The following is a 27956-nucleotide window of genomic DNA, read 5'->3' on the forward strand; positions in this document are numbered from 1 at the left end:
TTAGCTCCATAAAGTTTTGTGTGTCTGGTTATTAACTTGAGAAGCATGAAGTGTCTACAGCAGACGTTCTACAGCATCCAGCCCTCCTCCATCAGCGGGACCAGTGAGCTATTCCTGCGGGAATTTTGTTAGACACGCAGGACGCCCCGCAGGAGCTCAGTCCACACAAAAACACTGAGAGTCGTACGCCAGACAAGTGGAGTAGGGCTGCTTGTTCTTTATTTTGTCTGATTTTTCTGCAGTAGTGGTTGAAAACTGAAGGACTTTGCCTGCTACTTGAAACTAGACAGCTGAGTTCTCCCAGCCCTGCCTCTGGTCTGTATTTTTTTTTTTTTTAAACAAATTACCCTGGGGTCTTTACAACACTAGGGGGTTTTCCAAAGCTCCCATTCAGTTTTTAATTTCATTTTTTCATAAACGTTATTCAAAAGTGTAAAAATTTCTATCTTTATGTTGTAGATTAGTTACTCACTTTGTTATGTTTCCCCACTGATTACTTTTATCAATCATTTAAAATCAACTTGTTACTCAATCTCTAACACAAAAAATGTAACTTGGTTTTTCCTATAAGTTTCAAAATGCAATTAGAAAACTGGTGGTCAAACAAGGCACCGATTTTCTCCTAATTGAATAGTCCTACACCAAGTATGTCCCAGACGTTAACAGCCGCTTGAACTTGGACCTGCACCTCTGCTTTTTTCAAAATAATTAGCAGAAAAGGACTAATAATTCATGGAAGTGGTAGATTTTTTGCCAGCATATTCCTATAAAAATGGAAGCATTTTCATATATCATAAGAACTGCCAGACAGCTGAACATGGGACCTGGCACAGAAATTGGTGACAGAACACTCAAATACCAGGAAATTATATCACTTATGAGTTTTCTTCATTGACATTATTTTTAACTCTTTAAAGGAAAAGTTTTCCCTATCCAATCAAAGAATCAAGATTCTACCACACATTGAACGCTGGACAGGATGTGAAATTCTAAGAGGAAAATGGAATCTTCTCAGTTGATTAGGAGTGACATTTTACTCTGCAAGTGTGAAGAGGTTCTTGTGTTGAATTGTGCCTGAGCTCCATCAAACCACAGAAATGGAAGCTCCGATGGGTGGTGTGTACACACGTGATGCACTTTTCGCAGACAAGGAGCAACTTCAGCTTTTTGGATGAAATGGTGAGGTCTGCAAAATTTTCTGAGTCCTAATTTCCAGAAGATATTTATCATTAGGGGATTAAAAGTAACTGTAAAAGATAAGGATAAGGAAAAAAATTCTTTACCACTCCTTAATTAACACTTTTTAAAAATATTAAATGACCTATACAGGTATAGTTTTTAAAGATCATTTTTGCCTTTACCTAATACTCTTGCTTTGTAATGTCCATTACTCCCTGCTCTGACCTTTAGTATCTATATGACACTGCTTTAGTCATAATGTAACTCTTTCCATGTCAATAAATATGGGCCCGTGATCAATTTAATGTACATAGAGTGTTACATAATTTAATAAACTGCGAATTCCTTATCAATTTCTGGTGCTATATAAATTATACCTACATTTTTGCTATTACATATAACAATGTTTTGAACACCTCTTACATATATCTTTGAACATCTATTCAGTTATTTAAGATAAATTTCTCAAAGTAGACCTATTGCACTGTGATGTATCATATGTAAAATTTTGGTTAACGCTATAAAAGTTTTTACCCTCAAATTTTATTCAAATATATATACTTGACTGAATTGTTTTATGGATCTTTTTGTTTCTAATAAGACATTTTCTTTGAATTTATATTTTCAGAAATAAGAACAAATTAAACAAACATTCTTAGGTTTGTACACAATGTCAGTATTTTCTTTTGTGAACTTTCTTTTGCTGAGTTTGCTGCGCAGCCTCAGGGATGGGGTCTCAGGCCTTCGCAGTCCAGGGTCACATGCAGGGGAGGGAGGCAGGCTGCACACTCCCAGGTGTCTCATCTGGGCATCCCCATCAGGCCTCACTTCTGGTTCCCAGTAATGATCTGATCCACCCTTTAACACTCTCAGAAGTCAGGATCTTTTCTTTTTTGCTTTTGGGCTTCCCAGATGGTGCTAGTGGTCAAGAACTCACCTGCCAACACAGGATAGATCCCTGGGTGGGGAAGATAACCTGGAGAAGGAAATGGTAACCCACTGCAGTATTCTTGCCTGGAGAATCCCATGGACAGAGGAGCCTGGCGAGCTACGGTCCATAGGGGTGCACGGAGTTGAACACGACTGAAACCCCTTAGCCATGCATGCACTTCTTTAGACAGACTCTTCTGAAGTGCAAGTTCTTGGCCCCAAAAGACATCCATGGAGAGCCCTGTTCTCCGCCCAGAACCCTAAGTTTGTTCAGATGAGGAGACTCATGGGGAGTTTCAAGCCTCAGATGGGTTGAGGGTGTGGGGGGTGGGGGAGTCCTCTCTCTCCCCGCAGGCTCACAGAGAGGCTGATGTAACAGTCCTGGGATAGGCAAGCGTCTTCTCCAAAATCATGCTCCTTACTGATAAATATTGCTGACATTACAGGCACATATAAGAATGTCTGACTAATCTCCTGGCACAGAGCACAATCCCTGAGCTTGAAATGTGAAGCAGCTGAAAAGCCATCAGTCAGCTTTTAAAGATGCAGCAAGTACCCGCCTTTGAAAAAGTCTCTCCATACTGTGCTTTCAAACACGAAGTGTCTGGTGGCACCTGACACAAAGGCTGAAGCATTCTTGGACTCACAACAGAAGCCCCCTCTCTGTGCTTTTCCAGGAATCCAGATGGACACTGTTCATGGCAGACAGAAGCTTGTCTGGGCGCTGATAACTCTAGCAGGCGGGCTCCTTCACTTTATTTTGTCCTCTCTCTGCTTTTGGTCAAAGTGAGACATAAAAACTGCATTTCTAGGGGAATAAAACATTTATGATGAGGGCGGGCAACCCAAAGAACTCAGACATGGGTAATGTATATAGTCTGGGGGGTTCAGACCTTTAGGAGTCCCTCCTTGATTGCCATGCCCTCCCTTCCCGTGGAGGCAGGGTCCCTAATGCAGTCCCTTGGAAGTGACCTCCAAGGGGAGGAAGTAGGGCCCCAGGCGGATGGTTAGGAAAGGAGACAGGATACCCCCTGCCACCCGCCCAGGCCTTGGGCTTTGAAACAAACACCAGTGTTTCCTTCAACAGACAGGCAGAGGAAGGCTAGGACGGGAAATGGAATGTCTACAAAGCAGAGGAGGGTGGTGAGCTCTGCTTGGGGGTGCAGGCTGACAAAGGGAAGTCCTGAGCATGGCCACAGACTGCTCCTGAGGGGAAGAGAAGCAGGCGATGGGCTGCTGGCAGGGCACGTGCACTGTTCCTGTCGTGACATCTCAGGAATGAGGTACACATGCCCACCGGGTCCCTGCATCCCCAGTTCTCTGCCTCACATGTGATCCTCACTCCCCTTCACAGGAGAAGGAACCAGAGTTTTAGATTTTCAATCCCGCATCCTTACAACACTATACATAAACAATGAAAGGGCTTCCCTGGTGGCTCAGACAGTAAAGAATCTGCCTGAAATGCAGGAGACCCGGGTTTGATCCCTGGGTTAGGAAGATTCCCCTGGAGAAGGAAATGGCAACCCACTCCAGTATTCTTGCCTGGAGAATCCCATGGACAGAGGAGCCTGGTGGGCTACAGTCCATGGGGTCATAAAAAGTCAGACATGACTGAGCACTAACAGTTCCACTTCACTTTCAAACAATGAAAAGGGGGTGTTGCAAATGGAAAAAATGTGATGAACTCGGAGCAGGTGGTTCAGCCAGCACAGCCCCCGATCTGAACTCGGTTACATCCGGGTCCACGGAGCTGGCTTGACAAGAGCCGAGAGAGCCTGGTGATTCTTAGCGACCCGAAGAGATCCGGGGCCACCGTCCTACGAGCTGCCTCACTTCACAGGCCAGAACATCTCTTCCCGGTTGTGATTCAAAGTGCAGGAACATTTGGAAAGAGCTGTGAAACCTTTGAGGGTTTCCCAGGTGGTGCTAGCTGTAAAAAACCAATGCAGGAGACATAAGAGACGCGGGTTCGATCCCTGGGTTGGGAAGATCCCCTGGAGAAGGGCATGGCAACCTACAGTATTCTTGCCTGGAGAATCCCATGGACAGAGAAGCCTGGTGGGCTACAATCCATGGGGTCGCAAAGAATCGGACATGACTGAGCAACTTAACAAGCACATGAAACATTTGGGCATGTCTGGCCCCTTCCTATCCGTGAGAAACTTATAGCACTTCACCTTCATCCCTGCTTAATGATTTAATTCGGATGCATTAACAGAGAGAGGGAAAAAAGAGTCCTGGTTTGTCTTTGTGCTGGCTCAAGATTTACAGAACTTTCAGAGGCTTTGGCTGACTGCAGCCTCCCAGCTGCTGCTGAAAAGGTCTTTGTGTAAACACCCCCGGCAGTAACCACAGCTGCAGCGCACGGCAGAGCCACAGAAAAAACCCCTGTTTATGTGACGAGCTGGAGTGTCTTGCCTCAGCGCCCTGCTGAGATGCAGGCTCCGCAGAAGAAACCAGGTGATGGGGATGCTCCTAAGTGATGCTGATGCCCTGGTCTGTGTGATGGGGACCCGTCATTATCCTGTGTTTACTGGAGTCCAGAGTGGTGCAGAGTCACCCCAGGGGCAAAGGCATCCTGGATGGTCTTGACAGGATTCCTATGCCTTTTCCTGGACCTTCAAGGAAGGCTGGAGAGTCTGAACAAAAGAGAAACAGCTCTTCCTGACTGCTCGCTGTGAACCGTAATTTTGCATTTCCGAAGTTTCACATTTGGGAGCCATTTCAAACGAGGCACAAGCAGGAAACTGGGCTCATACACTCATATTTCACCTTTGAGAGTCTGGGAAAAAGAGGGTCCAAGGTGGGTTGGGAGAAGAAAGGGCTCTCACCCGGCTTTTGGCCCCATTTACAACCAGCCCTCATAGGAGAGGCTGCTGTTCCCGCCCACAGATTATTTTATTTTATCGAAGTATATTTGATTTACAATATCGTGTTAGCTTCAGGCGTAAAGCAGAGTGACTCAGTAATACATATATACATATTCTTTCTCAGATTCTTTTCCCTTATGTTGTTGTTGCTGTTGTTCAGTCGCTAAGTTGTGTCCATGTCTGACTCTTTGCAAACCCATGGACTGCAGCACGCCAAGCGTCTCTGTCCTCCACTATCTCTGGAAGTTTGCTCAAATTCGTGTCCATTGAGTCAGTGATGCTATCTAACCATCTCATCCTCTGCTGCCCCCTTCTCCTTTTGCCTTCAATCTTTCCCAGCATCAGGGTCTTTTCCAGTGAGTTGGCTCTTCATGTCAGGTGGCCAAAGTTGCTTCAGCTTCAGCAACAGTCCTTCCAATGCATATTCAGAGTTGATTTCCTTTAGGATTGACTGCTTTGATCTCCTTGCAGTCCATGTGGCTACCCCTTGGCAAACCCTACGATATCTCCTTAAACAAAGAACTAGCAAGATGATAGACATGTTTATACCTTTTAATATTTACAACTAAAAATGTCTTCCAAAATCCCATTAATTTACAACTTGAAACTTATGAAACTGATATAGTGGACTGCTTTTGCTTATAAAAGCCATTTCATAGGATGCGTCCCTGGTGACTCAGGGTGGTGAAGAATCTGCCGGTAATGCAGGAGACCCGGGTTTGATCCATGGGTCAGGAAGATCCCCTGGAGAAGGGCATGGCTACCCATTCCACTATTCTTTCCTGGAGAATCCCATGGACAGAAGAGCCTGGTGGGCTACAGTCCATGGGGTCACAAGAGTCAGACAGGACTGAGGACTAAGCACATAGGACTCAACATACCAGAAGCACATTTTTTAAAGACCCTTAGTAGCTGCACTTCATTACTTTACTGAGCATGCGGAAAGTGTGGAAGGAGCAGCTGCTGCAGCTGAGCACATTTCAGGCCCTGAGTAAAAACCTGGGAGCAGAGCATCCATGGTCTGTGCCCGCCTGTGGTGTATAGTCTAGGGCCGAAGAGAAGCAACAAGGACAGCAATGTGATTAAAAGTTACAGCAAAGTTTTAAGAAGTAAAAGAAAGGAGAAGAATGCTTCGAACTAAGAGGTGGGGGGGGCGGTCACCTGGAGTCACAGTCGACTGTCCACACAAAGCTCTCAGCCCACACTAATCTGGGACCAGATGCCACGTTCCAGGACTCACAACTTTCCTAACACTTTGGACGACCGGGTTGGTAGTATGTCCTAATGGGAAGTGATTCACTTAACACAGCATCTTAGAAACCCCCTCTTCCTCACATTAGCCCAGGCTCAGGTCCTTGGAGAGGCCCCAGTCACTCTCTGAGAAGGAGAAGCAGGGTTCTGCGCCATGACTCAGTGCTGGGGGCTGGCGCTGGCCCTTCAGCAGCTTCCGGGAGGAGGGAAAAATGATGCTCGCTCCCCTGCAACAGAAAGGCCTCACCTCACTTTCTGTCCGAGCAGTTTTAGGATCTGCTGCTGCTGCTGTTAAGTCGCTTCAGTCGTGTCTGACTCTGTGAGACCCCACCATCCCTGGGATTCTCCAGGCAAGAACACTGGAGTGGGTTGCCATTTCCTTCTCCAATGCAGGAAAGTGAAAAGTGAAAGTGAAGTCACTCAGTCCTGTCCGACTCTTCGAGACCCCATGGACTGCAGCCTACCAGGCTCCTCCGTCCACGGGAGTTTCCAGGCAAGAGTACCGGAGTGGGGTGCCATTGCCTTCTCCAGTTTTAGGATCAATTCCTCAATTGCAATGCCTCTATTCTTTTTTTTTTTAAGAAAGTCATGCAAACTTTACAGCTCATAAACCTTCATTGGATTTATAAAGGTGGAGCTGGCTTTGGAATGTCTCCTGGAGCTTGTTCTCATGAAACTGCTTTTTAGCACACTCCTCAAAAGAGAAAGAAAGAATCCTAGAAGGGAGGTTCAGAAGTGTTCAGACTGAAATGCGCTCTCAGTGCAATGCTGCTGTTGTCAAAATCCTGGCCTTCGTTGTCTCCTCCTTTCTGCTGATGTGTGGGCTGGCTAACTTTCCTGGCTGGGGGAAGTTCAAGGTCTGGCATCAAAACTGTAAGATTTTTGCCAAGACTAAAATACCTGGGGCTCGAATTTCAGCCCCTGAACTTAGGAAGGAAGCTGTCCAATGTCATCACTTCAGGCCAGCAATCAGCAACTTGACCCACAGAACATACCTGTGCTGGAGATAAGAGAAGCCAAACGCTGCAGCCGGGTCCCACCAGGCTCTGCTCAAAGGGTTGTGTGCACACAAGTCAACAGAGCTCCCATCCGTGGGGAACCTGCCCCCGCAGCCCCCTGCCCAGCAAGGCCTCCTCTCCAGCACTGCACCCTACCCCAGCCCTGCTTCATAAACCTCCCCCTCCCCGACCCTGGGACTGCCTTCTCCTCTACATCCTGGAGACCTGGGCTGCTTTTAAGCTTGTTTAAAGATCCATTGTAGCCTACTCTGCTTTCTTTACAATGAGAACTCCTAAAGCAGACTATCCAGCTTAGTGGCAGCAAGAGAAGTGGATGTTTAGTTTATGAAAAGCAAACTAGTTGCTAGAAAATGACACGTAACAACCAGGAGATGGCACGGAATTAAATACATCTCCTCGAAGTAGGTGAGTGGAGCCACCTATGCCAGGGGCTCTCAGGTGGGTAAACAGAGGGACGCCCCAAAGTGTGGAGTACCTGAGGGGTCTTGGGGTTCTTCACGCACGCACACAAGAAGGCATAATGGACTCTTCTCTGGTTTTGAGTTTGGCTTCTGGACAGAGGCATTCTGACCTTTCAGAAGTGCACTACCCCACCAGCTGTGCAATGACAGCACCTTCCTGTTCTGAGCCTGTGAGCTTTCTGTCAGGAGAAAGGGGCCAGAGCCACCCCATGCCGAGGCTGGGAGGAGACAGGTGACCGAGAATTCTGGCAGATTTTGGCTAAACTGTTTAGTTGCTCAGTTGTGTCTGACTCTTTGCGACCTCATGGACTGTAGCCCGCCAGGCTCCTCTGCCCATGGGATTCTCCAGCAAGAATACTGGAGTGGGTTGTCATTTCTTTCTCCAGGGGATCTTCCCAACCCAAGGATCAAACCCGCATCTCCTGTATTGCAGGCAGATTCTTTACCATCTGAAACACCAACTTAATCTGAAAAATAGCACTTAAAGATCTCATTTTATATTTTTATATTCATTTCATATTCAATTCCACTTTATAATTGACCAAGACAGGAAGCAGGGCATCACCGGAGTAATAGAAAGAGCAAATCTGGGGTTGGAAGACTCATGGACTATGAACTTGTAAACTTGACCCTTGGCCTCAGCTTTCTCATCTGTAAAATGGGTTTAATAATACCTGCCTCATGTGGTTCTTAGCATTAAATTGAAATAACACTGGGACGCATGCTTTGCAAAGAGCCCAGTACTACAAAAAGCTAACATATTAGGCATCTAATAGATATTAATAGCAGCAAGGTCTGACCACAGGCAAACACCCATTTTAAGCTCTGACTTGTGCCAAAAATCCAGGGCCAGACAGAGGAAGGAAAGGCCCATAAATCAAACAGTCCCCTTAAGAAGTATCCTTAGGAAGTCAGCAAAGACTTGAACATTTTTAGCTTCCAGTTAAATGAGCACTGAACAACTCCAGAAGAGTGCTAGAAATCAATTACTTAGACTTGAATAAAATACATTGTTCTAATAGACAATAATGAACTTATTGAAAGATTCCTCTTAACCAGAAAAGAGGATACTCAGTGCATTTTAAAAATGAATTAATAGGTGAATTCATTTTATAAGTTAAGGTGATTTTCTAGAAGGAAATTTCCATAAAAGAGACAGCTAGGTAATGGTTATTCACACTTCAAAAGCAGGCTTACATTATTTTAAAAAACTTTTTAAATTGAAGCATAGTTAACTTCCAATGTTGTGTTAGTTTCAAGTGTACACCAAAGTTACACACACATATGTGTATATTCTTTTTCAGATTCGTTTCCATTATATGTTATTACAAGATGTTGAGTAGAGTTCCCTGTGCTATACAGTAGGTCCTTGTTTAGCTATTTTTATATACAGTAGTCTCTATATGTTAATCCCAACCTTCTAATTTATCCCCCACCCTTTTTCCCCCTGGTAACCATAAATTTGTTTTCTGTGTCTGTGAGTCTATTTTTATTTCATAAATAAATAAGTTCATTTTATCATTTTTTTTTAGATTCCACATACAAGTGATATCATATATTTGTCTTTGTCAACATGGTTTCAAGAGAAGACTCTATAAAAAGTGAGAGATTTAGCAAATATTATAGGCTGCAGCAAAACTTTAATTCCCATGGATGCCTGTGCATTATGACCTTAGAAAAGCTGAGATGGACAGTGACAACCCAGGAAGAACGTACATCACACACCACAAAAGTGACAGCCGTCTAACAGGAAGGGTGACCGTAGACAGAGACTCTGTTTCGGACGCTAAGGGTGCTTCTTAGCGCTAAGGGATGCTAAGGCCTGGGAGATGTGTGCGTGTCAGCTGACTCCCAGCTGGACCCCAGGCCACAGTTGTCCTCTTCAGAGACACAGCCTCCAGGGGTTGTTGGCCAGCTTCTCCAACAGGGAGGACCCCCAGAAGGGGCTACAATGCAAATCTATTCACCACCACACTGAACGTAGATGATCTCAAGATTGCAAGGGGTACACTTAACACCTTTGAGATACAGGCAGTGTTTTAGCTGTATTGCTAATCTCTGCACTTTTAACATGATTCCAACATATACTAAAAATTAAAATATACATAGAAGTGTTTACAGAATCTCTACAGTATTAAGAATCACTGTAATAATGGTCATGCACACACAAATGAGCTACTCTGATATTCTGACTGATAACTCTTCATTTATCACAGAGATGAGTTATTATTAATTTTGTTAAATTATAACACCAAGAGATGTATCCTCAAGAAAACCTGTGATGTATGTTTTTTGATTAATGCAATCTTTGAATACCAGCAAATGTCAGATAATCCTAGTAAAAGCTGGTCTGGTCCTCCAGTTGTATTGATGATGTTTTTTATCTATTTTTTAAAATTTTAATTGGAGGCTAATTACTTTACAACATTGTGGTGGTTTTTGCCATACATTCACATGAATCAGCCATGGGTGTACATGTGTTCCCCATCCTGAACCCCACTCCCACCTCCCTCCCCATCTCATCCCTCAGGGTCATCCCAGTGCACCAGCCCTGAGCACCCTGTCTAATGCATGGTATCGATGATGTTTTAAGATTGAAACATTTTTTTGTCTTCTTGATTGGAATGGGTTCCAAAAGTGTGTTCATTGGAGAAGGTGAGAAATGGAAGGCAATGGCACCCTACTCCAGTACTCTTGCCTGGAAAATCCCATGGACGGAGGAGCCTGGTAGGCTGCAGTCCATGGGGTTGAGAAGAGTCGGACAGGACTGAGTGACTTCACTTTCACTTTTCACTTTCCTGCATTGGAGAAGGAAATGGCAACCCACTCCAGTGTTCTTGCCTGGAGAATCCCAGGGACAGGGGAGCCTGGTGGGCTGCCATCTATGGGGTCGCGAAGAGTCGGACACGACTGAAGTGACTTAGCAGCAGCAGCAGTATGGTACAGACCAGAAATACTCAGAGTGGGGTGCGGACCGTGTATCTCCCAAAGAGGGAAATAACCCGAATCAGCTATAAGATACTGGTTGATTCTTTATCCAAACTCTCATGTCATTTCCCAGTAGTAATTCACAAGATGTGATCCTCTCTGACAACTTTCACTTATGGAGAATCTGACTCTACATCTTCTTTTATAACGTATATGTGTGTGCACAAGCGTGTGTTCACATGTGTGTTACAGAACTATGAAGCATGCAAATACACCAAGTGGTATGGCTTGGATAGACATGTGCAGATGTTTGGCTCCCTCCATGATAGGATCTGAGGGTGTTACAGCCTGTTTGTAAAAATCAGCTTCTTAGAATCATGTTGATTATATTCCAGCACCTATACCTGCTCCAGAAAACAGACTATCTCCATCTCAACGCAAGGCCAAGCAGCCTTTAAGAAAGCTTAAAGGCTGAGTAACGGAACTCTGAGTGTTAACCCAGAGATCATCATTTATTGGTTGACAGAAATGGTAGTTAGATCTATTTTGAGATAAAATTTCCCAGGAAGCAGCAACCTAAGTTTTAATCCCCCCCACCCCTCACTGGCTAATGACTGAGAAATAAGAAACTTTTTTTTCTCATTTCCTCCCACTTTGTAGCCGCCTGAATCGATACTAATGCAGGATATGGGTGAGAGTCCATGTAGCTTTGCCCTTCACATCAGCAAGCCTCCAGGAACAAGAAAAACCAAGCAAATGCCATCAATAACAACCTAAATATGCTGGAAATCATGTTTAAAAAGTGAGGCCGGACAAGAACTTTCTGTAGCTAGAGGTGTCCTTCCTCCAGCACTCTCCCTAAAGGCCAGCCAAGAATTCTCCAGAACCTCATTCCCACCCCTTTGTCCACAATCGTAGGGCAGGACGGCTCCAGGAGGAGAGGGAGCCATCCGGCCGGGGGCCCCGCAGTGACCTGCCCTCCGCCTCCCTGCTCCACCCGAAGGGGAGGTCTCAGAACAGGGCTGAGCGTGCTCGAGACACCAGCCAGAGCAGCAGAAAAACTGCCACCTCTGAACCACTAACAGGGCCAGCTTGTGCAACACAGCAGGTGAGGAGGCGTTTTTCCTCCCAGGACTCAAACAGAACATCGTCACAGACTCAGAACAGGGTGGAAACCATGCAGGTGGACAGCCACTCGCCAACCCAACACTGTTACCTCTTCAACTATTTTTTTCAACTAAGGAGCAGGTCGTGTGAATTACTGGAAATGCGTCTTTACCTATGACCAGTACCCTGATAACACCCTCATCTGTGTTGCCAAGAGAATGTCCTTCCTGAACTATAGATCCATTTACACAATAACCTACTGGACATTTCCTCTTACAGCTACACAGATGCATGGATCTGGATTTCAAACACAAAACTGATACCCACCCTCCCCCCCTCCCCAAGTCAAATCTTCCCCATGTGGTCCTTAGACTGTTGAAACAGTACCTCCACCCACCCAGTCAGTCTCTTTCTTCTTCCACCACACTGAATTAGACAGCACTGTCTTTCTCGAAGCATCTCTTCTAAAATTCCTCTGCAGTCTCCTTAGTTCAGGTTCTTGTCACTGGCCCTTCCTCTTCCATCGCCCCACCGGCCATCACTCACATACACACACCCACACAAAGGTGTGCACTGTGGCCAAGATGATCTTTCTAAAGCATCACTCAGGGACCTCCCTGGAGGGCCAGTGGTTAACCTGTCGCCTTCCAATGCAGGGGGTGCGAGTTCAATCCCTGGTTGAGAAGCTAAGATCCCACAGGCCTGATGACCAAAAACTAAACATAAAACAGAAACAATATTGCAACAAATTCAATAGAGACTTTAAAAATAGTCCACATCAAAAAAAGTCTTTAAAGAATCATTCATTCCTATTTCTGCCATAAAAAAAAAAAAAAAAACCTCAGAGGCTCCTGCTTCTGCTAAATTCAGAACTCGTCTAAGTGATATCCAAGACCTAACAATGCCTGGGTCACTCTGCATGCCCGGCAGCTGCTGGGGTTCCTCAGGCCTTTGGGGGATGACTTTATTCATCAGATCATATGTTACTGCAGGAATGTGCTTGCATGCCTTCTCCTCACCTTAGAAGAGGAGCTCCCCAGAGCAGGGGGAGCTACAGCAGTCTTATCTGTGGTTCCCTGGGGCTGACACACGCCCAGAACACAGAAGCCCCATATGATCAACCAAGACTTATTGAATAAATGAATGAAACATCAATAAGCTAGGAAGCGCTTTCAAAACCATCCTCTCCGATCTGGTCTTCACAACAGCACTTGAGATAAGAAATCATGACCTTTAGGATCTGCAGTGGGACCAGAGTCTACTACTCTGATGCCACCACTCTTCACAGAAGCCCCGAAGCAAATAACAAGGGGAAGCTCCAGTTTGTTCCCACGATGGTCAGTGGTTTTAAAAAGCATTCTTTGCTGTTGCTGTTTAGTCGCTAAGTCATGTCCGACTCTTTTGTGACCCCACAGGCTGTAGCCTGCCAGGCTCCTCTGTCCATGGGATTGCCCAGGCAAGAATACTGGAGTGAGTTGCCATTTCCTCCTCCAGGGGAAAAAAAAATCTTATTAAGGTATAATTTACATAACTTAAAACTCATTCATTTTTGTTTAACTCTTCAAGTTCTGACAAATGCATTCAGTCCTGTGACTACCACATCTGTCAAGATACAGAGAAGCTCCATCAGCCCCAAAGTCTCCCAGCCACTGGTGACTGCTGATCTATTTTCTGTCCTTGGAGTTTGACCTTTTCTTGAACATCATTCATGTCACATATGGGCTGGAGAATCTAAGACTGGCTTCTGTCCCTCAGCATCTTTCACTGGAGAGTCAGTTGTGTTACTGTGTGGATCAGCACTGTGTACTTTTCACAGCTGACTAATACTCCATCCAGGGTCTGCAGTTTGTTGATCCATTTACCAGCTGAAAGACATCTGGGTTTTTCCAAAGCTTGGGTCAATTATAAATAAAGGTACTGAGAGCATTTGCTTAGAGATTTTTGTGTGAATATAAATTTTCATTCCACTTCAGTAAATTTCCAAAAGTAGGAGTTCTGGGTTGAACAAGCAGTATGTGGCTGACCATCAGATATACCGGCAACTGGTTTTCAAAGTGGCTGCGTGACTCTGCATTCCTAGCAGCAATATGTTTGAATTCCAGGGGCTCTGCATCTTCATCAGAAGTTGGGGTCCTTCCTTCCTTCCTTTCTCCCATACTAAGAGATATGGAGCAGTAACTTCATATTTTTAATGTTCATTTTCCTAATGACTAATGATGTTAAGTGATTTTCATGCATTTATTTGTCATCTGAGTATCTTCTTTAGTGCAGTGCTTGCTCAAAATTTCTGCCCTCGTTAAAGTTGAAATGTATGTTTTCTTGGTATTGAGTTTTGAGAGTTCTTCATATATTCTGGATGGAAATCCTTTACCACATATGTGATTTGCAAATATTGTTCTTTCAATTTGTGGCTTCACTTTTTAACATCTTATTGGATTTTGAGAAGAAGTTCTTAATTTTGATGTAAGTTCAGTTTATCCATTTCCCCCCCTTTTGAATCATTATTTTGGTGTCATATTTAAGAAATCATTTCTTTTGTCCAAGCCAAGGCCTCAAAGATCCTATTTTTTTAAAAGAGTTTTATGGTTTTACATTTTAACTTCAATGATCCACTTTGAGTTAATTTTTATATATGGTACAAGGTAAAGGTTAAAGCCCTTATTTTTCATACGAATTTTAAAGTGGAATGGATTTAAATATGGGTTTAAATATGGAGCCCACATTTTTCCGGTAACAATTGTGCTTTATCCACAAAACTGCTTTTGCATCTCTGCTGAAAACTGACCATGTACGTGCAGATCTAGTTCTGTACCCTCTTGCTCTCTCACTAATGTGTACATCTGCCTTCTCACCAGCAGCAAAGCGGCTCGACTACAGTGGTTTACAGTATTCTGAGCACCTCCTATTCACCTGTTGATGAGAGCAGGATCCCTTGCCTCGACAGAATGAGATGGTTGAATGCACAACACACAACACTAAGCAGATTGGACTGGCAGAGTTTCTTGGTCACAAACACTCCTGACCCTGGGAAGGAGGATGTCGCGTGCTCTGAGGGGCCACAGGGGTCACAGAGTGAGCAGGGCTGTGGGACACATGCTCATAACATCAGGAAGGTAGGGTACCCCCTGCTTATCACAGGAAGACGTGATAGACTGGTTGGAATAACTCTTCAATCTACAATGTTTCAGCTCATGAACAACTATCCAGAGTGTGCGCACAGGAAGCAAAGGAGTCCTGAAGCAGAGGCGCTGAGCAGGGGGCGGTGGCGGCTGCATTTTCCCATGTGTCCACTTTGCTTCTCCGTGACCTCCCTGCCTGAAACGCCACCATGCTGACCTTGATGTTTCACTTCTACTTTTCTGGGTTAATTTTCTTCGGAGCATTATTACAGCTGGAATATTATAAAGCTTACTTATTTTATACATCTCCCATGTTACAGAATACGAGCTCCATAACGGTTACAATTTCAATTGTTTTTGCGTTTACACTGCTGCATCCCTAGCAGCTGGAACAGTGCTTGGCACACACAGACAACAGATAACTATTTGTTGGATGGATGGATGGACTTGAGCTGTGCTTTTAAGACTCTTGACATCCTTGGAAGTGGGGGGGGGCCTACTCCTCTCTCTGTTGATTGAAATAAAGTGTCCAGAATGATTTCATGGAATTCATGTACGAGGTCTTACATGACTCGGTGCCTGCGGTAAGTTTTCAATGGAGAAGTCTTATCATGATCCAGTTCCATGATTCCAGACCAATCCCAACATCCTTACAATAATACCCCTTAGTTTTACTCTACTAGAAACAAAAAGCCTACTTTTCCCAGAAGCACATTCAGGGACTTCAGGCAGCCTATAATTTAAAATAAGTTTTAAGCAACATTGTAAATCAACTATACTTCAATTAGAAAAAATTCTAACAAATGAATAAGTGCTATAGCCATTAAAATGTAGACATATTCTAGGAAATAAATTTGGTCCCTTTGACTTTAAAATATAAATAAAAATACCAACTCTATGAGGATTGTATATTATCGAGTATAAAGTTTACTGGTATAGTTACTAAAACATCATAAATTTTAAAATTACATCATTAAGGAGACTGTTTACTGCTTTGACTCAAAGCCAAGAATAAATAATATTTCCAAGAGTAAAATAAATGTCAGTTACTGTTGACAAGAATGTCTATCTATAACTGAAGCACAGAAAGAAAGCATTGAATGTATTTTGTTGACCAAAAAAAGATACCTTGATTATTCACCCTTAAGGGTAAAATGTCTGTTGTTTCATTTCACTAGCCTATTGATTCAAAGTTTAAAGTATAAACTAGTGTCTTGGCTGTTTTAAATGCAACATGTGTTTTCGTTTGTTTTGCTTTCAAAGTCTTCATGGTGAGATGGTGTGCTCACCTGCATCCAAGTCCATGGAAAGGGTAAATGATCTTATAGAGATGTCATCAGAGACTTCACAGCCTGTCTGGATTCTAAGCTTTCAATTATCCAAAGGCCAGCTCTTAAATAATAACTTATGTTTTGGATGACTTAATTGTTTGGATAGAGGGAAGTGTCACATGCCCCAGTTCATTACCAACATGTTGGAAGATCACACGGAGATAACCCAGGGCAGGTATGGCTAAGGTGCTATGTATGTGACACATCCACCCAGATCTAAAGAATGAAGTCTTCAAATTGATTCTAAAAACTCTCTCAGTTTGTCAACTTCTCGTTAACACCTGCACTTACCAATCCTCTCCCCCATTCCCCATGAGATGTCCAACCAGCTCATCTAGTTGGACAAAACAAAAAAATAAAAAACTATTTAACTTTATGACTGATTTTGCTTAATTAGGTTTTTATAGATCAAGAGTGTATCTGTTTTTGTTTCTTTTCATTGTGAAAATTGAGGTGGTTTTTGGAGAAGACTCTGAAGTCTGAAAAACCAAAATACAAGTAGAAAATGTAGGTTTTGGAGGACTTCAAAATCCAGATGCTAACAGCCTGAACTGCCATATATTGACATGTTCAACCACCTTCATTTCAGAGTAAGACATAAACTAAGTGTATGTCTCAATACCAAGCCACAAATTGATAAAGAACTTCTGCTAAAGGAAGTTAAAATACATTTTGGAAGCCAGATCACACTTAATTTTTAAGTGTTTTTATCCTTCCTTCTTCCACAAATTGTGACAATGTCAAGAAGGACTGCCATCTATTTTGAGAAAACAGAAGATAAATGCAGAAAAAAGTTAAATGTCTTCCTTACTGTTCTCTAGTATAATCAGTTAATGAGAAAAACCACCTTTAACGTTTTCTGGATGTGATGCACCAAGGCAAGACCTTGCATTAAATTTGATACGTATTCGTTGAAATTCTTCAATAGACTCTCAGCAGAGACACAGAAATGTGGCTTTTACTTCACAGAGTCAGTTACTGTCTTAAGGGCTGTTAGGAATCTCACAGTCAACAGATTCTTTCCAGGGATTTGTTGTTGTTGTTGTTGAGTCACTAAGTCATGTCCGACTCTGTAACCCCATGGACTGCAGCACGCCAGGCTTCCCTGTCCTTCACTATCTCTCAGAGCTTGCTCAGATTCCTGTGTGTTGAGTCAGTGATGCCATCCAACCATCTCATCCTCTGCCGCTCCCTTCTCCTTTTTAAAACTTGATAGGAGGAACGTTCTTGAGTATGTATGTATCCCCAGAGCCAATTCTAATCTTCAGAGTTCATGAGATGATAGAGGTGGATGCATTTCATGATAGAAGGGCACTTTCATGGTTGTCACGACAAATAGCTACACCTTCGGGTATCTACTTCCACATCACTTCCTCCAGGAAGTCTCCCATCCCAGGCCAGACTAGGTACCTATTAAGTATATTTCCACTGATCTTTCTACATCCTCAATATCAGCACTATATCCGACTCTGCTGGTGGTGGTCATTCATATATTGGCCCCCACCTCACACCAGTGAACTGTAAGGTCTGTGAAGGCAGGACAGTGATGTCCATAGGCTACCATGAATGTACACAGTAGGCATTTAATAAAAAATTATCACATAAATTAATATATGACAAGACTGTGGGATTATAAATAACCTGAATTATTTAAAGTTAATTTTCTTTGTAGTTGTTGTAGAGTCTACTTTATGGAGAAACATTGTCAAAGTTAACAATGCAAGATATCATAATATCATTGTTACAATTTAAATATGACATTCATTTGGATTTCTCAATTAAGAAAATAAATACAGCTCAGACAGTAAAGAATCCACTTGCCAATGCAGGAGATGCATGTTTGATCCCTGGGTTGGGAAGATAAACTGGAAAAGGAAGTAGCAACCCACTTCATTATTCTTGCCTGGAAAATCCCATGGACAGAGGAGCCTGGAGGGCTATAGTCCATCGGGTCAAAAAGAAGTGGACATGACTTAGAAACTAAACAACAACAATAATATTTTTTGAGGAGTAAATAAAAAATAAACATGAGGGGAACACGTATACACCCATGGTGGATTCATGTTGATGTGTGGCAGAAGCAATACGATATTGTAAAGTAATTAGCCTCCAATTAAAATAAATAAATTTAAATTTAAAAAAAGGAAAATATCCTCCAAATTCTGCAAAACTAAAAAGGAGGAAACATGTGCACTCACTTCTGATCATGGTGGTTTACATGTCGTAAGTCCTTTGATTTGATTATCATCCATTGGCTAGTGGGGAAGAGGAAGAAATCACCACATACGAACACTGGGAAACCAGCTATCCACCCATCTTCCACTGCACTGCTTCTTAAATGCTTTTGGGATCTTCGAGAATGATCACCCATTTAAAAATAAGAGATGATAAACTAAATAACAATGCAAGGTAATGAAAGAAAAGCATTTGAAACCATAATTATCAACATGCAATATTTATAACATCCATCTACAATATAACATTTAATAGTAATATCAGCTCCAATACTGTGGCCACCTGATGTGACAAGCCAACTCATTGGAAAAGACCCTGATGCTGGGAAAGATTGAGGGCAGGAAGAGAAGGGGATGACAGAGGATGAGATGGCTGGAGGGCATCAGTGACTCAATGGACATGAGTTTGAGCAAGCCTGGGGAGACAGCAAAGGGAAACTTGGCGTGCTTCAGTCCATGGAGTCACAAAGAGATGGACATAACTTAGCGACTGAACGACAATGAACAATAATAGTGATATCTTTAGTATTTTATTCACTATATACTCATGTCCTACAATGGGGATCTTAGGAAATGTTTAAATGTCTCTAAACATGAACATAAGAGATAAAGTATACTAGCCACTTCTTCGCCAGTCTTCTATGTCCCTGAAATATATTTTCAATGCATGAAATCAAGAGGAATTTTCTGAATCCAAAATTGTTTATAGGAAAAATGTTTTTTATTTATGAGCCCACATGCCTAGGTCCTACAATACACACCTAGTCAATGAGTCTAAAGAATAACTAAACTATTTTACAATTACCACTTCCTAGAATGGCATGACTGTTCTTGGCCCAGCTGTACTCCCTGATGCCCTTGAACTACCCTTCCATCACACCAGGCGTTTGGAAACACACAGTTACAGCTTTATGTTGCCCATCTATAATTTTGAGGTTGAGTTTACTCCCACACCACACAGACTAGCCTTAGAGCTTTTATGGTAAATAATTTACACTAGAAATGCTGCATCATGAAATTGAGGGTAGGGAAATTGTTATTTAAGCAAACACAATCGATCCCAAGTCATCTTGAATTTCCCGGATCTTGCAGCCAGCTCGGAGGGTGTGGGTGGGAGCAGAGGGGCCTGAGGAGACTGGCCCGGGTGTCATTCACTGCGGACCTCTCTCCCCAACCACCCAGGTATCAATCAGGCCTACCCACCCACCCACCCCGCATCCTCTCCCCTCCTCGCTGCTTCTAAGGCCAGCTCTGTCTTTCATGTTTACACTCCCAATGTCCCCAAATCCAAATGGAAATCTGAGTTTTTTTTTACACCAGGTGACTTTTTTGATGGATGTTTTTAGAGAGCAATAAAAGGCTTCAAGTGGACATGTCTTTCTCCTACTTCCTCATGAACCGAAAAGAAGGGAGGTGGTAACCACTACAGAGTAAGATGTACAGTGTGCATCCAGGGCAGGGAGTCGGGCTGGGCAGGGAGAGGGCGTCCCTGCCCTGGAGCTGCACTCACAGGCCCAGAAGGTGAGGACCCACCCGTGGAAAAGTGGTCCCCAAACAACGAAGTCATCGGATTTCATCTCTGTCACCTTTCCGCCAAGCTTCACCCACGTGACTGTGTATAATTTGTGTACAATTTGGTTCTGGGTTATTTCTGCCCCTCTAATAATGACAGAAACTTTAACAACAGCAGTAGTAATAGTTCATAGTCACCGACCACTTGCTGTGGGGCAGGTGCTGTACCCCGTGCATGGCCCGTGTTTGTGGACCTCACGGCCACCCGGCGAGATGGTGATCACATCACCTTCACTTTACAGTCCAGGAAACTCAGGCACAGACAAGAACAACTTCCCCACAGTCCCCTGAGGTCCTACGTTCACTCATATAGTAGATAGTATACAAATTCTCATGAAAAATGTTTCTCCTGTAAAATGAGATATTGTCCTGGAAGAAATGCTGATAAATGATAAAAGAAGACAGAGCTCAACAGCCTTCACTGCAAGTGAACCAGGACACCAAGCAGCCCTGGCCTGCGAGATTTTCACCCTGATGGGGTCTCTCTTCCCCACTGCGTTCCCCACCCCTATTCACCACCCCCGCCTGGGGCTGGCTCTGGCCAGTAAAAACTAATTGTGTCCATCATTCTAGGAGCATGGACTCATCTGTATCAGGTCACCAGAGATCTCTTTCAGCATGCTCTCCACCAAGGTCTACTGATCACAGGTCAGGCCCAGACTGAGGGGCGTTTGCCCTGCTGCTGGACGTCAGACTCCTCTCAGTGGGCACATTCGTCCATGTGCAGTGAGTTGAAAAAGCAATCTGCCTCCATTACCAGGGGCTGTGGGAAATACCACTTAAGGCTAATTCCTCTTATAATATATGCGAGTGGAAGGTGCGCATACAATCTAGAAGCTTTTAAACTACTTCCCTTAAGAGAAAATCAGAGAGTGGTCCTCACCCTGGCGCAGAGGGCCAGGAGAGAGCTGACAACCTGGTCCAGGTTTTTGCTTTCATTGTTGTATTTTGGGCAGATTCTGCTTTCAGACGCTGGCAGAGGAGAGGAGTGTGACAGGGCCAAGAGGAAGCTGACGCTACCAGACGCCACCCTTCAGAGACCCCCGGTCAGGGAGCACAAGGATGCAGGCAGCATACATACATAAACGGCTCTCAGAGGACGGAGGCCAGTGTCCTTTTGAGTATTTTGTCTCTTGTTTCATAAGCATCAGCTCTTGCCTCCATAGTACTGTGTCCAGTGAAGACATAAAGAGGAACATAAAGAAATGGACTTAATTTTAGGAGGATGGACCCGCCAGGTGACTCAGTAAACCTCAGGCTTCGTCTCTGACCAGCATGACTTATGAAGCACCAACTGGGGATGGAGGTTCCAGAGACAAGCCAGCGTGGGCTCCAGGAAGCAGGGCACCGAGGGGATGCTCCATACTCCGTGCTCACCCCATGTCATCAGGATGGGATGCCCAACTTCCAGTCCCATGACTGGCCCTGGGTGTTCCCGTTACCTGCTAAGGTTTCAGATGCTGGGTCACAGCATCAGGACCCTTGTGCTCTGAGGATCGAAGGGCAGCAGGACAAAGTACCTCTGAGGCCTAGAATAACCTCTTGGTCAGTGGCTTCCAAGCTCATGGGATGAGAAAAGTTGGAATCCTAGGTGCCCCTCCCTCCGCAGGAGAAGAAAGTAGCTGATCCGAGGGGTCTGACCCTCAGGGTAAAACAGATTTAACAATGAACTCAGCAACTGAATGAAGCAAAGAAAATATGCAATTCATTATAAGGACAAATCTCCAAAGAAGAGAAAGCCGTGGACTGAACACCAGAAGCTCTTACTTAAACTCTTGGAAATTGCACTAATCCAGAGTCTTAGGAAGTGCAATGGGCTTCCCCAGTGGCTCAGATGGTAAAGAATCCGCCTGCCAATGTGGGAGAGCCGGGTTCAATCCATGGGTTGGCAAGATCCCCTGGAGAAGGGAATGGCAACCCACTCCAGTATTCTTGCCTGGAGAATCCCATGGACAGAAGGGCCTGATGGGCTACAGTCCATGGGGTCGCAAAGAGTTGGACATGACTGAGTGACTAAGCTTGCATGCATGCAGAAAGTGCAGTGGAGAAATTAATCCCAAGCTGGTGAAAAACAAGGGGCTCCACAAGAAGGAACAGAGCAATCAGAAAAGATCCTGGCTCACACGGCAGTGGCTCCGCCCATTCACTCACCCTCTCAGCTGGGCTCTCCATCTCCATCCTCAAAGCCTCCCTCCTCCCCATCTCCTCCACCCCTCCTTGTCCCACCTCAGCCGCATGTGCAGACCGGGCGCTACAAGTCCCCGGAGAAGCGAGATCACGGGTGGCCCTGCTCTGCAGAGGCAAGACTTGGCCATCAGACTGGCCTCTGTGCAAGAACAAGCTGGGTCCCCATCTCCAGATGGATCCAGCCTGGAAGAGGGCAGCCACTCACCTCCTGAAACCCAGCCTGCATGGTCAGGTCAGCTCTAAATTGAATGGGACCGTGTGCGTGGAGTGCCCTATGCAAAGGATACCGGGGCCCATTTGTAACAAGGATAAAGGAGGCATTAATTAGAAGAGGGATACAATGACAGGAGGGGCTCTATACAGAGTAGCCGTCATCACCGCAAAGCTTCCCTTCACAGTCCGGACAGCAAACATTTCTTTCAAGCAACAGCCTGCTTCAGCACAGCCCCTGCATCATCCAAACGGGACCTGTATCTCCCCCCAACCTTGGCTTCCCCACCCCTGCAGGTCCCTCACTGAGGCAGACAGACTGCTTCTACAGGCTCTGGCAGGACATGACTGAAACAGTCCAGTTTTGATGGAATGAAAATATTTTAGTAAGCTGCACAACACGTGTCTGAGGAGAATTTACAGAGGTGCCGCCCGCACCCCCGCCCCACGATTTCCTCACTTACCTGGAAGTGAAGGGGGAGGGGCGGGGCAGCAGGTCCCCCTTCTGCACAATGGCATCTTTAACAAATCCGCCAGCCGCCAAGCACTAACTGGGCTGGTCTGAAACAACCTTTACTGCTGCCAGTGGCTGTTCACAGGGCTCTTGGGGGAGAGAACTTCCAATGGCTGGATATTTATAAAGGCTACCGTTGTCACCAGACTCACAGCTCAGATTCCTGGGGGATCCTGGGAGCTTTTGCCATAACGAGGTTGAGGGCATATGAGTGTTAGACAGGGAGAGGAGTCGTTAGGAACACCAAATTAAACACGTATAAATGAGCACTCAGTGGTTTGGAGTCTGAAGACCACTTGAGTGAGATGGGGAAGCCGGACGTGTCTGGGTTCCTTCATTTTAATTTGACAAAGTCTGGCACACAGAGGAGGCATTCAGACGGCACAGGCACTCTGTGCCTTTTCATTTGAAGTTTTGCTACTTTACATCTACGGATGCCAAAAGAAGGCAGAACGTCAAATGTGGGATATCAAAACAGCGGAGTTTGTGTTTACAGCTCGGATGGTGTAATCGAAACTGCAAATGCTAGAGAAACAATAACACGAATAAGGTGAAGTCAGCCCCAAATGAAAAGTCAGTGTTTCCATTACCACGGGGACTGGGTTTTTCAAGAGTTTATATAACTTGATCATTAAAAAATGCTCCAGGCTGAAAACCTGGTCTGTGTCAACCTTGGACTAAACTAGTTTGCAAAGCTCTGAAGTTTGTTTGCTCTCCTCTTTTATCCCTTTTCAAGAATGTATGATTTTTAAACACTGCACATGAAGCTGAACAAAAAAACTCTAGACCTGCTGCACCGATGCTTTGCAGCATCGCTGGTTTTTAGGAGACACTGGTGATTTCTCTTTGTAGATTCACTCTCAAGGTGCTCGTGGGGCTCACATCCCACCTCTAACTCATTCTTTTGTATCTCCCGTCTCTGTGGTGACTTCCTCAAATATGCTGGAACTTCACATTGGAACATCCACTTTTGTGGAAATAAGCTTCAAAGTAGAATTTAACTTGTTAGGCATAAAGTTTACTGTTAGATTTCTATTATATTGACCTGGGTGGAAGAGAATAGAGCTTTTATATGGGACGTCAAAAAGGAAAGAAGGACAGTATGATAGATTTGGACATGTCCAAGACACATCTCCGGGAAGAGTAACAGCAGAAAGCACTGCGCGTGAATAGAATGATCCCTAGGAATATACGATGTCTGGAAGCCCATGTATTCAGCTGTGAGGTTAGGAAAGGCAGGTCGACTCTCCAAGACTGTGCTGCAGGGAATGGCCAGTAAGACACATGTCAAGAGGCCAGATCTGACTGGTCTCTACTTTCACCACTGAGCAAGGCAGCCCAAGACACCAACATAGGTTCCATCCAAAGGGTCTAAGTAATGTGGACTCTGGCCTGGGAAGACGGAGAAAACACGCGTACAAGCTTCTGTGTGTGTGCATATGTGAGGTGTGCGTGATGTGTGGTGTGTGTGTGGTATATGTGTGGTGTATGTGTGTGATGTGTGTGTGATCTGTGTGTGTGCTTTGTGTGTGGCATGTGATGTGTGTATGTGGTATGTGGGTGTGACATGTGTGTGATGTGTATGTGTGTGATGTGTATGTGTGTGTTGTGTGTGTGGTATGCATGTGAGATGTGTGATGTGTGTGTATGTGGTACATGTGTGTGTAGGGTGTGTAATGTGTGTGTATGATCTATGTGTATGTTGTGTGTGCATGATGTGTGCTGTGTGTGTGATCTGTGTATGTGCGGTGTGTGTGTGTGATGTCTGATCTCTATGTGTGTGATCTGTGTGTGTGTGTGCGTGATGTATGATGTGTGTGTGTGCTTTAAGCCTGTATGTCTTTCTGTCTCTATCTATACCTTATGGGAGAGGCTCCTCCACATACAGTAAATTCATTTGTAAATCTGAAAAATGGAATACAGTCTTAGCATTTCACATTTGATTTTTGTTTTGACCTTTGTAGAACTGTTGCAAATACTATTTTGAATAAAAATAGAAAGACCTAGACTTTGGATCAGAGGAAATTATGTGTTCACATCCTAATCTAGACACCCTCCAGCACAGTTCTGTCTACACCATCGCTCAGCACCAAACAGTATTTGCAGACACAGGCAAGCTATATATTTGTAAACTCAAGTTTGAAAAATCTGATCAGTTGTAATATATCTTGTGATTAAATACTTTCAGTGACAAAGATAACTTATTACTTATGAAATATCATTTTTAAAACAAAGAGATATTTTATTTTCTACATTGCTACAGTATGAGATATTACTCAAGAGAAAGAAAATATATCCTGCAACTTTACTATAGTCATTGATTATTTCTAGTAATTTTCTGGTGGAGTCTTTAGGGTTTTCTATGTAGAGGATCATGTCATCTGCAAATAGTGAGAGTTTTACTTCTTCTTTTCTAATTTGGATTCCTTTTATTTCTTTTTCTGCTCTGATTGCTGTGGCCAAAACTTCCAAAACTATGTTGAATAGTAATGGTGAAAGTGGGCACCCTTGTCTTGTTCCCGACTTTAGAGGAAATGCTTTCAATTTTTCACCATTGAGGATAATGTTTGCTGTGGGTTTGTCATATATAGCTTTTATTATGTTGAGGTATGTTCCTTCTATTCCTGCTTTCTGGAGAGTTTTTATCATAAATGGATGTTGAATTTTGTCAAAGGCTTTCTCTGCATCTATTGAGATAATCATATGGTTTTTATTTTTCAATTTGTTAATGTGGTGTATTACATTGATTGATTTGTGGATATTGAAGAATCCTTGCATCCCTGGGATAAAGCCCACTTGATCATGGTGTATGATCTTTTTAATGTGTTGTTGGATTCTGATTGCTAGAATTTTGTTAAGGATTTTTGCATCTATGTTCATCAGTGATATTGGCCTGTAGTTTTCTTTTTTTGTGGCATCTTTGTCAGGTTTTGGTATTAGGGTGATGGTGGCCTCATAGAATGAGTTTGGAAGTTTACCTTCCTCTGCAATTTTCTGGAAGAGTTTGAGCAGGATAGGTGTTAGCTCTTCTCTAAATTTTTGGTAGAATTCAGCTGTGAAGCTGTCTGGACCGGGGCTTTTGTTTGCTGGAAGATTTTTGATTACAGTTTCAATTTCCATGCTTGTGATGGGTCTGTTAAGATTTTCTATACGGAGTGAAGTAAGCCAGAAGGAAAAACATAAATACAGTATACTAACGCATATATATGGAATTTAGAAAGATGGTAACAATAACCCGGTGTACGAGACAACAAAAGAGACACTGATGTATAGAACAGTCTTATGGACTCTGTGGGAGAGGGAGAGGGTGGGAAGATTTGGGAGAATGGCAATGAAACATGTAAAATATCATGTAGGAAATGAGTTGCCAGTCCAGGTTCGATGCACGATGCTGGATGCTTGGGGCTGGTGCACTGGGACGGCCCAGAGGGATGGTATGGGGAGGGAGGAGGGAGGAGGGTTCGGGATGGGGAACACATGTATACCTGTGGCGGATTCATTTTGATATTTGGCAAAACTAATACAATTATGTAAAGTTTAAAAATAAAATAAAATTAGAAAAAAAAAGAGAAAGAAAATAAAATTTTGATGTCAAAACATTATATATACAGAATATATAGCATTATATAATTGGATTATGGAATCTCATCTGCATGCAATGTATCAAATAATTTTTCCATGTTCTTCCTCTCACACCTACCTTTTTTGCTTCAAATTCAGCTTTTATTGTGGGGAAGGTAGCAAGTTGTTCAGAAAATACTTAGTTAAAAAATCCCTCCTTCTGGCTCTGGGAATGCCTGATTAAGACCTACCCAAAGGATTTTTGATTCAGGAACAGTAAAAAATAATACTGCTAACACTTCTACTAAGTTCAAAAAGACCTGCATCTGGCCACGTGTAATAAATGCTTCCTATCATATTAATAACATAACTAAAGTACCATTATTTAAACATTGTATTTTATCAAGTTTTTAATAATGATGTGACTTTCATCAGACATTAAAACCACATTGTAACAATGGAATATTATTCAGCCACGAAAAGGAATGAAGTCCTAACATAGGCAACAATGTAGATGAACCTTGAAAACATTACTCTGAGTAAGAGAAGTCAGACACAGACCTCATGCAATTCTGTTTGGATGAAATGCCCAGAGCAGGTAAATCCACCAGAGTCAGAAGGTAAATTAGGGGTTGCCTAGGAATGCGTGGAGAGGGAAAGAAGGATGTATAGTGTTCATGGGTGCAGGGTTTCTTCTTGGGGTGATGAGAGGTTTCTGGAATTAGAGAGTAGTAATGGGTGCACAACCTAAGAACCACTGAGTTGCATTCCTTAAATGGGTGAATTTTATGGTATACGAGTTCTATCTAAGTCTTTTTTAAAACATATCTTAATTCATAGATCTTAAACCAAAAATCACTTTGATAGGCATTATTATCCAAGGACCTGGGCACTTAATAAAATGGCCAAAATGAACACTAACTTAGCTCTGTGAAGTTTAGCTCTCTGAAAGTTATGCAGTGAGGGATACTGAATAATCTATAACTCTGGATTTTATTAAAGAATCTCTCACTACATTTATGCTAACATTCTTTGATCCATGAAGAATTTTAATCTCTTTTTATTTTACTGGGAAGGGTTGGTTTACTTCTTTTACTTGTGGTTGCACTTATGAAAGATCAGGAAATTTCAAACCCACAAACAAGTTCCTCAGTGAAAAACTGACAACATAAAACTATTAATTTAGTCTTTTCCAAATATCTCAGGATTTCTTCAGGTTTAACTTAAAACATATGGATTATATTCCATCTCTTTGAAATCCTTCTGGTTTTTTTTTTTTTTTCAAATAACAAACACACATCCTACAAAAACAGGAGTAGAATTTATCTGATAGTAGATTAATTTTAGAAAGATGATACTACCTAGATAAAGCATATATGTGTTGACTTTTTCAGATCAAAACCTTAAAATATAAGGTTTTGTGCGTAAGATACATCATTTTATTATGAATAGCAAAAAGTAATCCCAGTTTGAAAAAGAAACT

General features: G+C 43.3%; 1 protein-coding gene across 1 annotated transcript in view; it reads right to left on the reverse strand.

Annotated features, from left to right (window-relative positions):
* The window catches only part of PIEZO2 (piezo type mechanosensitive ion channel component 2), a 255891-nt gene that overhangs the window by 140398 nt on the left and 87537 nt on the right, over nt 1–27956 (reverse strand).

This window comes from Bos mutus, chromosome 24, assembly GCF_027580195.1.
Source record: "Bos mutus isolate GX-2022 chromosome 24, NWIPB_WYAK_1.1, whole genome shotgun sequence".
NCBI classification, from domain to species: domain Eukaryota; kingdom Metazoa; phylum Chordata; class Mammalia; order Artiodactyla; family Bovidae; genus Bos; species Bos mutus.